The 13,995-nt window shown below is 41.9% G+C and overlaps 1 pseudogene; it reads right to left on the bottom strand.

Moving 5' to 3' along the window:
• Positions 1-7,860: 7,860 nt before the first annotated feature.
• On the bottom strand, positions 7,861-9,807 carry LOC143857127 (scarecrow-like protein 4 pseudogene; annotated as a pseudogene).
• Between the last annotated feature and the right edge of the window lie 4,188 nt (positions 9,808-13,995).

Genomic DNA, 13,995 nt, shown 5'->3' with positions numbered 1-13,995 from the left:
TAAGAAAGGAAGCAGCGGCCTCCATCTTCTACGACTTCCTCCGACCGATGTGACTTCTCTTTCTCTGCTAGGAGGATCTGTAATGTAATTTTATTGGTTCCTCCACTTCGTTTGTCTGTAGAATTTTTTATTGCAACATATTTTGCTTTTCTTTGCTACTGATGAAACAAATATATTGTGGTGGAGGGACGAACGGTATTTAATCACGTGGGAAGTGGATGTGTAATCTTAACCTATCACAAACCTAAAAAGGCAGAAGCCCTAACCCTAACAAATCCTTCTTCTCTAGTTGGGAAATCGGGTCGGGTCGGGTTGGGTTCGGGTTAGGGGAAAACCAATTTGGGTTGGGTTGGGTTGACCATGCCGGATTAAGAGTCCGGCTGGGTTGGGTTTGGGTTGGAGGTTGAACTTCTCTGGTTGAGGCCAACCCTAGAAAGTACCCATTTCACTTTCACAAGTAAAAGTTTTACTAAGCCCTCGAAGGTAACAAAAAAGAAGAGTAAAGATGATACGAAATTGCTCTGACCGAATACCTAAAATAGCAAGGAGAAAATTTTCATACCTAAATCTACAACCAAAGATGGAGGAAACAGAAAACAAAGCTCAAAGTCATCTGCTCTTTTTTCAATCAAGCACTCTTATCAGAACGAAGAACTATGTACAGACCCTATATAAGAAAAAAAAAAGAGAAGACAAAACCCATTTCCTATCAGGATTGGATTCTACCAAAGAATAACTAGAACTGTAATTATAATCCCAAAGAAGGATTATAGCCTGAATTACAGCATAATGACTTAGATAAACCGATTCAAACCCACATTTTTTCATCATATTTTCCCACCACCCTTTCTCCTCAATTCGCTCCCTTCTCTCCTCTTCTTTTTCTGTTCCAATTAAGCCCACAATCCTCCGCCCAAACAGAAGTCTCTCGACTTGGACCCGCTCTTCCGAGTCCCAACAATTTGGATCTTTGAACAAAATGAGCCCAAGAGATTTTTCAAAAGTTATACATTATACTAGGGGTGGACATGGTTCCGGTTCGAACCAAGGAACCGAACCGAACCGGCACATATGGTTCGGTTCGGTTCCATATTTATATGGTTCGGTTCCGGTTCTGAGATCCTGGAACCGATGGAAATTCAGCTCGGTTCTGGGTTTGGGATCCCGGAACCGAAAACCGAACCGAGAACCGACCCTCACCTTAAACCCAATGCCTCATCGCTTGATAAAATCACCCCACCCCCTTTTAATTCACCCCTCTTTAACGTGTTGCTTTGCCTTTAAAATTTTAATTCACCTCCCAAATTTGTGCTTGATTATTCCAAATTTGTGCATGTTTGTAGGTCATATATAATTTTTGCATTGCCCAAATTTGTGCAAATTTGTGCCTGATTATTCCAAATTCATGCATGTTAGTCTTTGTAGTTCATATATAAACAGGACCGAACCGATTATAAATACGATTAGGCAAAATATCTACATTTGGTGAAGGTTGGGTAAACCCAGAACCGAACCGAACGGATTATATATGGTTCTGGATCGGTTCGGTCCAAACATATATGGTTCGGTTCTGGTTCCAATTTCAGGGAACCGATTATATATCGTTCGGTTCTGGGTATACCCCAAAACCGTACCGAACCGAACCATGTCCACCCCTACATTATATGATGTCTGCATAGATGAACCTATTTTTAAAAAATATGGCAGGCCTGCTTGCCAAAAATCTAAACAAACGGAAATGATGTTCCCTCCCTTATTTCCTTGGCCAGCCCCTTCAAGGGCAAAAGAGTAGAAACACACTAGATGGGGTGGCCCGATGAAGAAAAGAGGGTGAATATATCACTTCCCTAAATAATTCATTTGTTGGCTCTAGCATGGGTTCATGTTGAGAGAGAGAGAGAGAGAGAGAGAGAGAGAGAGAGGATTGGACGGGGTGCAACTCGGGTCGATTTTTGGGAATTGGGTTGAGCTTTTACCTTAAAATCAGGCCGGGTTCGAGTTTATTCCTATTCATTTTTTAACAAAAACTCAACCCGACCCGACCCAAGTGTAGACACCCCATTTTGACCTGACCCAATTTTCGAAATCGAATAAATTCCCGAAAGCTGAGTCCAGAAATTTTTGAAGAACCAAGCCGTGAATGCGAAGAAACCCCAAAATTTTATTGACCCACAGTATTCACTAATTGATACAAATTTTCCCAGGATGGTTAACCTCTCCGAGAGCGTCCCTACAAATTTTAGAAGAATTGGACGAGCAATGGACATAGGCCATAGGATCGAAAGGAGAATGGATGGCTAAGATTAGGAGGAGGGTTTTAACCCTAGCTATAAAATAAAAAAAAATCTCTCGTGGACACAGGGGGGAGGGGGGAGGGGGGTTTTTCTTGAAAAAAGAAGAAGAAGAGTAGCAGAGGGAGAGAGCCGCTGATTCGATCATCGCCACCCTCATCTTCACCGGAGCTCCGACCTCGCCCCTCCACCATCCTCCACCTCCATCTCCACCCCACCACCACCCTTCACAAAACCCTCCTCCATCTTCACCTTCCTCAACCCCCAAAACCCAAACCCATTTTCTGCACCTCAACAACTGAAACCCACCTCCACCGAACCACCACCACCACCACCCTTCACAAAACCCTCCTCCACCTTCACCTTCCTCAATCCCCTCCACCCAAACCCATTTTCTGCACCTCAACAACCGAAACCCACCTCCACCGAACCACCACCACCACCACCCTTCACAAAATCCTCCTCCACCTTCACCTTCCTCAACCCCCAAAACCCAAACTCATTTTTTGCACCTCAACAACCGAAACCCACCTCCACCGAACCACCACCACCACCACCCATTCGAAAACCCTCTTCCACCCTCATCTTCTCCAACCCCCACCTCCAAAACCGCAACCCATTTCCACCCCAAACCCACTTCAAAAACCCAAATCCATAACCCTTAAACCCCTTCTCCTTTTCATAAAAAAAAAAGAGATAGAGAGAAAATCCAGAGAGAGAGAAAGAGGGGAAAGCCGATCATCTTCCCCAACCTCCCCGTCGCCTCCACCCGAAATCCGGCCGGCCGATCTTCCCCTCCACCACCGCCACCCCCCATTTTCAAAAAAAAGAAGGGAAAAACAGAGAGAGAGAGAGAGAAAGAGAGAGAGAGAGAGAGGTTGGGGGTTGTTTTCTTCGGCCTCGTTCTTGCCAGCCATTTGCTCCGGCCATCGACCCTACCACCATTTTCTTTTACCCATCAAACCCACTTGGGTTTTCTTCCATTTGCAGCCACGATCCCACTCTCCGTTGATCTACGCCCCAAATTCGATTCGTCATCATCTCTGGCAATTTTGCCCCGATCCGCCGCCTTTGCCCAAATCAGAAGAAGAAGAAGAAAGGAGGAGCAAAAGCTTGAACCTACAAGGCTCCAATTTCAAGTAATTCTCCCAATCTCTTCCTTCATTTCATTCTTGGTACTCTCTATTTCTCTTTCTGTTTCTTTCATTTCTGATGGTCTTAATTCCACGTTATTTTGTTTTGGTCGTGGAAAACAACAAATGATTGGTGTGTGCTTTATGTATGTCCATAATCTGTTTAATTAAAAGCCTCTAAGTGTCGAACATTTATTTGAGTTTTCTTGGGCCATCTTAGATGTGCCGATTGTGATTTGAGGCTCTATTCTTTGAAGTCATAATACTTTTGTCTTTAAATTGTTAAGATGAGAAAACCATATATACTACCATGTACCTGTCTCTTTTTGGATGTGTGTTCTAATGCCTACTCTAATTTGCTAACTTTTGCCATCATGTACATGTCCTCTGATTCTATGTCTAGTAGTATTGGAAGTTATTATCTGTGTTTGGGGTCTCCTTCGGTTCTTCAGGATTTCTATCGCCTTTTCGGAAACTCCTTCTCGGGCTAGGGCGATGACGGAATGTTTCTTGAGCCACCCCGTTGCCCTTCATGTATCTTTGCCTATCTCTTCATTTCTCATGGGCTTAGGGATTTTCCCTTCTTGGAGGCCATCCTTTCTTACAGGGCTTAAGGATTCCTTCCTCTCTGAGATGATCATTTTCTGCAGGGTTAGGGATTCACTTCTTCCCTTCTTCCGGTTCATCTTTTCACACGTTCATTGGGATTCTCCTTGCATTTCGGGATCCCCATCGATTTTGGGAATAATCGTCGGGTTTAGGCGATGACGGACGGCAACCTCTTGAGCCAAAACCCCATTTCGATCAAAAGGGATAAAAATACATAAAAATCAAATAACAAAAAATCCAAAAAACATCGAAAACAACAAATGCGTATTTCGAAAAGCGTTCGAACTACGTTGGCTTGATCCCTTTTCACAGGGTACGTAGGCAGCTTGGGATCGTCATCCCAAGTTCAGTTAAACTTTTCAATAAAATCATTTAAACCCTCCAAAAAAAAATCATTCAAATATTTTCTAAAAAATCTTTCAAACCTTTCAAAACAAAAGTCAAAATGGGCAAGGATGGTGATTGTCAGGTCACTCGAAGCCTCCCTTTCATTTCATTACCGATTTCGATCGTGGTTTTTCGGTTTTATCGGTCTTCCGACGTTTTATCGGATTTTGGGACGAACGACGATGTAGCGTGGCCCCTTTACAGGGATTGTCCTCGCTGAGCCCAACGATAGGCTATGACGATCGCGAGACTTGTCCGATCTTCAGCGGATCAGGATCACTGAGCTCGATTCCTTTAGAATCGCTCCCTGAGTTTATCGTATGTCCCATTTTCTTTTCCCTGGCATTTTGGGTTTGCGCATACCGTCTATTTTCTGATTCCTTTCTTCCCTCGCATCTTTTAGTTTATCGTGTGTTTGTCTTTGGTTCCTTGTGTGTTTACTTTCAGCTTGCTTATTCCTTGTGTGTTTAGTTTTACATGCTTAGCTGTAGATATTTACTGCTTTTCTGCTTATCATACCTGCTATTACTTGCTTAGCTGTAGCTGTGCATGCGGATGTTATTGATTTCCTAGATGTGATGGGTTAGGAGTAGATGCGGTGAGTTAGGATTTGGATGTTTATTTTATTTTGCCCATTCCCAGGTCATACATGCTTAGATAGACGTTTCCTCAGGGATACTCGTTCCCATTTCACATGATTTTAGCCCAAAACTCTTCAAAATTAATTAAAAATGGCATAAGAGACTAGGTGCTTGCACTTGGGCGAATTGGGGGCGCTTAATACCTTCCCCATTCGTCATCAGGCACGGACTTTTGTATCTCTGGTTATCCGTTGCAACAGAGTATTTCATGGGATCCAAGGCCTACTTCCTTGGATGGCGACTCTTCTTTGTTATAGGTACATCTTGGTTCCAAGCTGGTCCTTGAATCGAGAGGTATCTCATTTATATCGCCACTCATGCTGTGAGTGGCATCATTTCGAGAGTTCCTTGGTAGAGCTCTCCTTCACATTGTGGAGATCTTAGAGGACCAACGCGGGATCTCGTGTCCCTTGCCCATTCGTCCTCGGGATCGGGGTCCACACCAAGTTGCACCCCTACGATTGGTTATGGGAGTGTGAACTAGAGCTGCAACAGGGTCGAGTTGGGCCGAGTTTTTCAAAACCCTAGCCCAACCCTAGATCCCATTATCTTGGCCCTGACCTTGAGTCAGGGCCAAAAAACCTCAACCCAATGCCTGCCCTGCAAGGCTCAACGCTGCCCTGGCCCGCCCTATTGGCCCTGATTGGGCCGGGCTGGCCCTAATTGACCCTAGTGCAAATACTTGTTAAGAGTACCAAAAATAAAGCAACCACTTATCATATAGAACAAAATGATAAATAAACAGAGAAAGGGAACAAAATAAGACAATATGAATTCAACAACATAACGGGCAACAAAGACAATTAATAATAATAATATAAAGAAACATCAATCCAAGATAATAGAAAACATTAGCAAAAGAAACTTGCACAGATGGTTCAATTCTATAATAGAAAACTTAGGGTCGGGCCGGATCAGGGTACCCGAGGCAGAACCCAACTCGACCCGAGTCAGGGTCTAAAAAAATAAATCCTGACCCGCCCTCAGGGTTGGAAAATCCAGCCCTGACCCTTTTCGAGGTCAGGGCTGACAGGGCCAAACTTGCACCCCTAACAGAGACAATTAATAATAATAATCTAAAGTAACATTAATCCAAGGTAATAGAAAACATTAACTAAAGAAATATGCACAGATTGTTCAATTTTATAATATAAAACAGGGTCGGGCTGGTTCGGACTGACCCTAGGTATCAACCCTGAACCCGACTAGACCCTGAGTCAGAGCCTAAAAAATGAACCCTAACCCGCCCTCAGGGTTGGAAAATCCAACCCAAACCCTGCTCGGGCACAGGGTGGGTCGGCGCTCATAGGGCCAAACTTGCACCCCTAGTGTGAACCATGTAGAGAGAGGGCTGTGGATAATTTTTTCATTTAAAAATTTAAAAATAGAAAAGTAACTAAGTTTGTTTTGGTGATTGCATTTACATTATTTTCTTGTGAAAAATACAGATACACCCCGTCAACTATAACCAAATTCCACTTCTACCCCATGGCACCCCCTCAACTTTCTGACATTTTATGTAGACCCCCTTCGTTGACTGTCTGTTAGTTTAACCTGAATGACTAAACTAACCATAGTTAATATTTTGAGGACAAAAATACCCTCATCACTGGTTTTAAGACATTTGCAGAAGGATTAGGGTTACGCCATTTCCCACCGCTGCCGTCGCCATCTCTGGCCACCGTCGTCACCTCCACCACAGCAATAAAACCCCACTCCATGGCTACATCAAACCCCACATTTCAAGAAAAAAACACTGATAAAAAAAAAATCTAAAATGTTAGGGTTTCTGTGCAAAGCAAGATAATGATGGGAATGAAGACAAATAAAACTCCTACATCGAGGGCTTGTGCTGATAAATAAACAAGGGTTTGAATCAAGCTCTAATTTTATGTTTTCAAGTATGAAAACCCTAATTTTTAGTTGGGGAAGAAAGAACATTATAGTCATTTCCTCCTCTCCGTCCACTCCGTCAAGTTAAAAAAAACCCACTGATAGTTTAGGGTGTCTTATGGTAACTTCGAAACCACGGGATTAGAAGTGGAACTTGGCCACAGTTGAGGGACCAATTGGTAAAAAATAGGAGAGCAATAGCGACATCCCCTCCACTAGCCCTGCAACAATGAGAGAGAGAGAGAGTTGAGGGACCAATTGGTAAAAAATAGGAGAGCAATAGCGACATCCCCTCCACTAGCCCTGCAACAATGAGAGAGAGAGAGAGAGTTGAGGGACCAATTGGTAAAAAATAGGAGAGCAATAGCGACATCCCCTCCACTAGCCCTGCAAACATAAGAGAGAGAGAGAGATTGCCCTACCAAAATAAGGGGTCCACCTCCCAATTAGCTCCAAAATCTTTCTAAATCTATAGACAGCTCCAGACCAACTACAATCTGTATATTTCCTACAATCCTACTTTAGTCATCTATACCAATTCGATCTCAAAGAGTGCAGAGGATCAAATTTATTTTAAGAGGCTCAAAAAAAGTAACGGTAAAAAATAACTTGTAGTTGATCTGATGAAATATCTAGAATTGAAACTTGAAAATACGATGGGGATCCCAAGAAGGAAAATTCAAAAAGGTACCTCCAAATCATCTCTCTTCTTCCTTCTTTAGTACCCCATATACAAACCCTAGAAAGTACCCATTTCACTTTCACGAGTAAAGTATTACTCCAGATAACAAAAAATAAGGGTAAAGATGATGATACGAAATTGCCGTGACCAAATACCAAAAATAGGAAGGAGAAAATTTTCACACCTCAATCTACTGCAAACCAAATATGGAGGAAACAGAAAACAAAGCTCAAAGTTATCAACTCTTTTTTCAATCAAGCACTCTAATCAGAACTAAGAACTATGTACAGACCCCTATAACAAAAAGAGAAAACAAAACCCATTTCCTTTTACAGTTAGTCCTACACAAAATTGCAACTAAAACCCAAAAAAATCTGCCAAAGTAAAATCCCATTTCTTGGTTCAACAAACTTCAAAAAACCCAATTAGTAATAGAATTAATTTCCTTGCCCCACTATCTCCACGAAGAGACTGTGAGAATTAAAGTATCCTTCCATGCCAATGAAAGAAACCCAGGATTGGATTCTACCAAAGAATAACTCGAACTGTAATTATAATCCCAAAGAAGGATTTTAGCCTGACTTAAAGCATAATGACTGAGATTAACCGATTCAAACCCACATTTTTCCATCATATTTTTCCACCATCCTTTTTCCTCAATTCGCTCCCCTCTCTCCTCTTCTTTTTCTGTTCCAATTAAGCCAATAATCCTCCTTCCAAACAGAAGTCTCTCGACTCGGACTCGCTCGTCCGAGTCCCGGTCCAAACTCGGCTCCAACGAGTCAAAAACTGCAGAGTAATAACTCCACCCGTTCTTAAACCGATCCAAAAACCCAACCCGATTCAAACTCGCTTCAAACTCACCCAGAGTCACGACCTTCGGATTCAACAACTTGGCTAGTTTTAGAACTCTCTCCACCTCTCTGGAGTCTTCGCCCAAGAGATTATTCAGCTGGAGCATGAAATTCACGGCCAAAAACTCGTCCGAGTCGACTCGGAAACTCGACTCACTGAGTTCGAAAATCGGTATCAGAATCGGTTGGAACTCAAAATCGATACCCAGAAGCCCTGCAAAGTCGCGTAATCGATTTCCGGTGGCAAGAAGAGAATCGGCCGTAGACCGGCCGCCGGGAGCCGGAATGCCGGAGATCCGGACTTTCGCGGGCTTGCCGATGGGTCGAGTGGAGAGAGCTTGCAATAAAGAAGCCCATTGGATTCCTTGAACAATCCCAAAATCGATTATATGAATCCGATTCTCCAACTGGGTCGCGTCCAGAATCGCTTGATTTGCAGTCAAATGAGCGAATTTCAAATACGGGCAGGAATCGTTTAGGGTTTTGTAACAGAGTGTGAAATCCTCTTCCAAGGGTTCAAAACATAGAGGGCTTTTTATTCTTCCAATAGAGAGCTTATTTTTTAGGGCTTCTGTAAAATAAAAAGCGAGTCTCTCTGTTGGGTCGCCACGGACGGAAACCGATTCCTGTAAATGGGTTAGGGTTTTTAAGGCTAGGTCCGAATCAGAATCCGAAATCTGAGCGCAATCGTGGAGGGATTTGAGAAGTGAGGATGAAGTGGGGGAATCTGATTCTGGTTCCGGTGGAATGGATGAGATGGGTGGAGGGCGTAGTGGAGGGAGAGTGTGGATTTCGGGGGTAATTTGATTCCGGAGAATGGGATAGATGTCATTGTCAAAGTTAGGGTTTGGAATTTTGGCGATTTCTGTGGACTCAACAATGAGAGTTTCCATCCATTCGTCGGAATCGAAATCGGAGATTCGGAATCCCGGAATCGTGTGGTGGAAATGTGGGAAGAAGGAATGGGCGGCATCTGATTCTCCGGTGATTGGGAACTCATCGGAGTAGTTGAAGGTGAAACCCTCTTCTTCAAAGAGAGTGGTTTCTGATGGTGGGTCCCACACGTATTCCATTTTTCTCCGGCCAATCTCGCCGGAAAACATGGGCTGGAAATTGGGTACTCTTCAGTCTTCACATAGAGTAAAGAAGAAAAGAAATAAGTGGGTGTTCTTTCTAGAGAGAGGAGGGGTGGGAGAGAGGGGTGGGAGAGAGGGCTTTGCTTTATGAAAGAGGGAAAATCCTAGGCCGGAAAAGAGAAAAGAGGGGGCTTATTTGGACTCATAGAGCCGGAAAATTATTATTATATAACGAGAAAAAAGGGGCAGGGAAGATAGAAAAGGGCCTTGTGCAAAAGGAGTCCTCTAGTTTGTCAATTTGCAAATAGTGTTCTCCGATTTTAGTGAATTTTGCAAGTGAGATCTTACTAGCCGTTTTTTTACTAATAAAATGACCAAAGTATCCTTATGTATTAAAAGACAAAATATTACCCCAATTAAGAACATTGATTTAATTTAAGAAAGAAAAAATTATTAAAAAAATACAAAGTTTTGTCTAAATTGTGAATAAAGGGTAGTGATTTGAAAATTATAAAAAATGTGTTGTCAAGTGAGAGAAGATTGCTTTTAGGATAAATATACCCCTCCTGGTGGTTCCGTAGTATAAAATGTGGTTCCGTAGTGGTTCCGGGGTAGAAAATGTGATTCCGTAGTTCCGGGGTATAAAATGTGGTTCCCTAGTGGTTTCGGGGTAGAAAATGTGATTCCCTAGTGGTACCGGGGTATAAAATGTGGTTTCCTAGCGGTTCCGGAGTAGAAAATGTGGTTCCCCAGTGGTTTCGGGGTATAAATGTGGTTCCCTAGTGGTTTCGAGGTATAAAATGTGGTTCCCTAGTGGTTCTGAGGTATAAAATGTGGTTCCGTAGTGGTTCCGGGGTAGAAAATGTGATTCCCTAATGTTTCCAGCGTATAATATGTGGTTCCATAATGGTTCTGGGGTATAAAATGTGGTTCCCTAGTAGTTCCGGGGTATAAAATGTGGTTCCCTAGTGGTTCCGAGGTATAAAAATGTGGTTCCGTAGTGGTTCCGGAGTATAGAATGTGGTTCTGTAGTGGTTCTGAGGTATAAAATGTGGTTCCCTAGTGGTTCCGGAGTATAAATATGGTTTCCTAGTGGTTCCGGGGTAGAAAATGTGGTTCCCTAGTGGTCCTGGAGTAGAAAATGTGGTTCCCTAGTGGTTTCGGAGTAGAAAATGTGGTTCCTTAGTGGTTCCGAAGTATAAAATGTGTTTCCCTAGTGGTTCCGGGGTAGAAAATGAGGTTCCCTAGGGGTTCTGAGGCATAAAATGTGGTTCGGTAGTGGTTCGAGGGTATAAAATGTGGTTCTCTAGTGGTTCCGAGGTATAAAATGTGGTTCCACAGTGGTTCCGAGGTATAAAATGTGGTTCCGTAATGGTTCTGGGGTATAAAATGTGGTTCCGTAGTGGTTTCGAGGTATAAAATGTGGTTCCCTAGTGGTTCTGGAGTATAAAATGTGGTTCCAGGGTAGAAAATGTGGTTCCCTAGTGGTTCTAGGGTATAAAATGTAGTTCCCTAGTGGTTCCGGGGTAGAAAATGTGGTTCCCACGCCTGGCCTGTACGGGCCGGGTTGACCCGCGTGTCACTCGGATTTTTGCCGTATTTTTTAAGATGTTTTTGGGAAATGTTATCCGCACTACCGTATTTTGATGAGGACACTCCTCACTTTATTAAAAATACGGTATGGCCCGCACCATAGGATGATCCAAACCGTCCATTAGATGGGCCACAACCTAAATAGGTTGTTCCCTAAAAAGCATTTCCGTAGGTTTATCCTAACCCTCTGATTAGAATGTTAGAGGATTGGTCCTAACCCTCTATAGATCGGAGGGTTAGGATCAACCTATGGAAATGATTTTTGAGACAACCAATTTAGGCTGTGGCCCATCTAATTGACGCTTTGGATCATCCTATGGGGGGCCATACTGTACTTTTAATCAAATGAGGAGTGCCCTCATCAAAATACAGTAGTGTGGATAACATTTCCCTTTTTTTGTATGGGAATTTGCTAGCCACTTTTGCCGAGGCAACTTCTCAGCTTGTGGCCCATACTTTGATACAAAGATTGGCAGAAGTAATATGGTTGCAAAGGTGGCTAGCAAAAGCATAATTGAAAAAAATAGTAATCATTACTTGCAAAAAATAGTAATCATTACGGATTTGTGGCTGAAGTTTTAAGTTTTAAATGAAAAATTACGAAAAAATGGAAGCAAAGTATTAAAATTACGAAAAAATACCAAAAGGATGCACTAACATATGACAATTACCGAACTACAAAGTTTGACTGTCTTCCGTCGGAAGTCCGAATAAACCTTCGGACTTCCGAATGGAACCAATATTTTGGTTATGTATACTGGCTTCTATTCGGAAGTCCGAAGTTTTGTTCGCACTTCCGACGGAAGCCAATAGAATAGGGATAATTCCAAAGATTTTTATTTTCAAATTGAGTAAAAATTCGAAGGATAATAGGGATATACATTGTGATCTTAGTGTCATGCAGGCAACCATAAATTGAAGCTTGATTTTGATGTTTTAGAATAAAAAAATGCAAAGAAAATGGATTTATCTTGAAAATGAGGAAAACAACAAAATTCAGTTTTAAGCTCAAAATTCATTTTCTTTACATTTTGTAACACTGATTCGATAAGTTTATCATGAATAAACCCTCATGATTACCAAACTATGTTGTAAATGGCAACCTTCAAAACCCTTCCATGGAGTTTTCCACATTAGAAAAGCCTCGAGAAAGAAGAAGGTGGTAGGTGAGAAGGTAATAAGTGCATAGGGATAGGTGCAAAAAGGTGGAGAGAAAAAAGAGGTAGGAGGGGTATATTTGTCCTAAAAGTCATATTCTTTCACTTGACAACACCTTTTTTATAAATTTCAAATCAATACCCTTTATTCACAATTTAGACAAAACTTTGCATTTTTTTATAATTTTCCCTTTAAGAAATGATATAAGGGTGTGGGACACGATCCCGCGAGAGGGGTGGGGCGCGAGCCGCCATGCACTCTCTTGGTCTCTAATACCCACGCGATTGGCGTGTGCTTCTTAGTGTTGATTTAGATTCGTCTTTTATGTGAACTTGGGATCACTAAGGCAATCCGAATTCCACATAAAAGAGACTGACAGAGTCGCCACCTAGATATGGGATCTAGGACCCGTAATTAACCAGAAATCTAGACTCGCTACCTGGTTACAAGAATGGAAGGTATGGGGATTTATCCACCACATGCACCATTCCTGCCCGATAATCGGTCTTCGATTCCAAAAGCTAACTCTTTTAAATTTATTTTAAATGGCTCATTCAACTCTATGTTAATATGTTATCTACGGGACATGCATCCTATGATTTAATTTCAATGTGAATCCTAAATGTGTATTTTGATTTCTTGATTTGTCTGGATTCAATCTAAGTGCAAGTTCTCCTAAGATTCTAATCTCATAGAAGATCCTAAGTGATTTAATTAAGAATTTACAATAAAATTAAAATACAAAACACCACAATTTGTTGTGGTGCCGACTCGCGGTTGGTATGCCATCTGACATCCAAGCTGCCTACGTACCCAAGCCTCACTGGGATCAGAGTCGACGTAGTTCGGTGCACCTAAGCTAAGCTACTTATGCCTAACTCAACTAGGACACCGACTTAAACGGATTTGACTGTTTCAACAGTTTTAAAAGTAGTTATTTAATTCAAGTTGAGGATTTTATTATCTTAGGATTTCATCTAAGATGCTGTATGATTCTTATCTAAATGCAAGTTGTTCCTTAGACTAATGCAGGTTTGCCTACATCCTAGTTTACTAGGCTTGTCTTAAGGAAATATTGGGTGACTAGTGTAACTAGACCTATGGTACGGTTGCTATTCATAGCAAGCGTCCGTGATGAGGCTGGACTCCTAACTCTAGGACTCCCTAAAACCTAGGACACGGCACGACACCAGTGTTCCTAAATTGGGCTCTAATGGTTCTTAGATTGGAAACCATAATCCAATGGTTCCGAAAGACACAAGATAAATCGATTTAAGTTCTCGAGGTTAATGAGTTTCAGATTTCGAAGATTTTCAGTTTCTAGACATTTAAGGATTACCAATGGTTCTAGGGTTCACCAATTTCGGCCTTGAATGGCATCCAAAGGAGGGAATCGTGCGCTCTTTCCTTGTGCAATTTAATACTTAGGTTATAGCATCTTATTGCCTGGCAGAATCTCAGGATTTCCGTGGACAATAACCTCGGAGCCAACAACATGCTATAACTTAAATATTCAAATTGTCAAAGATCAAGTTGCAATTGGGATACAATTATGGATGCACTGGCCATTTTTCCAGGAAAATCTAAAGATCCTAAAATTTCTGTTTTAATGGATTAAGGAGTGAACATGTGACAGAATTTTAAAGTTCTTTAGGAATTTTTATATGATTTTCAATTA

Source organism: Tasmannia lanceolata, unplaced genomic scaffold, assembly GCF_043159265.1.
Source record: "Tasmannia lanceolata isolate RefF3 unplaced genomic scaffold, GAP_Taslan_0.1 ptg000024l, whole genome shotgun sequence".
Classification (NCBI taxonomy): domain Eukaryota; kingdom Viridiplantae; phylum Streptophyta; class Magnoliopsida; order Canellales; family Winteraceae; genus Tasmannia; species Tasmannia lanceolata.
The sequence above is the reverse complement of the archived record's forward strand: the minus strand, read 5'-3'. Positions and strand labels throughout refer to the sequence as shown.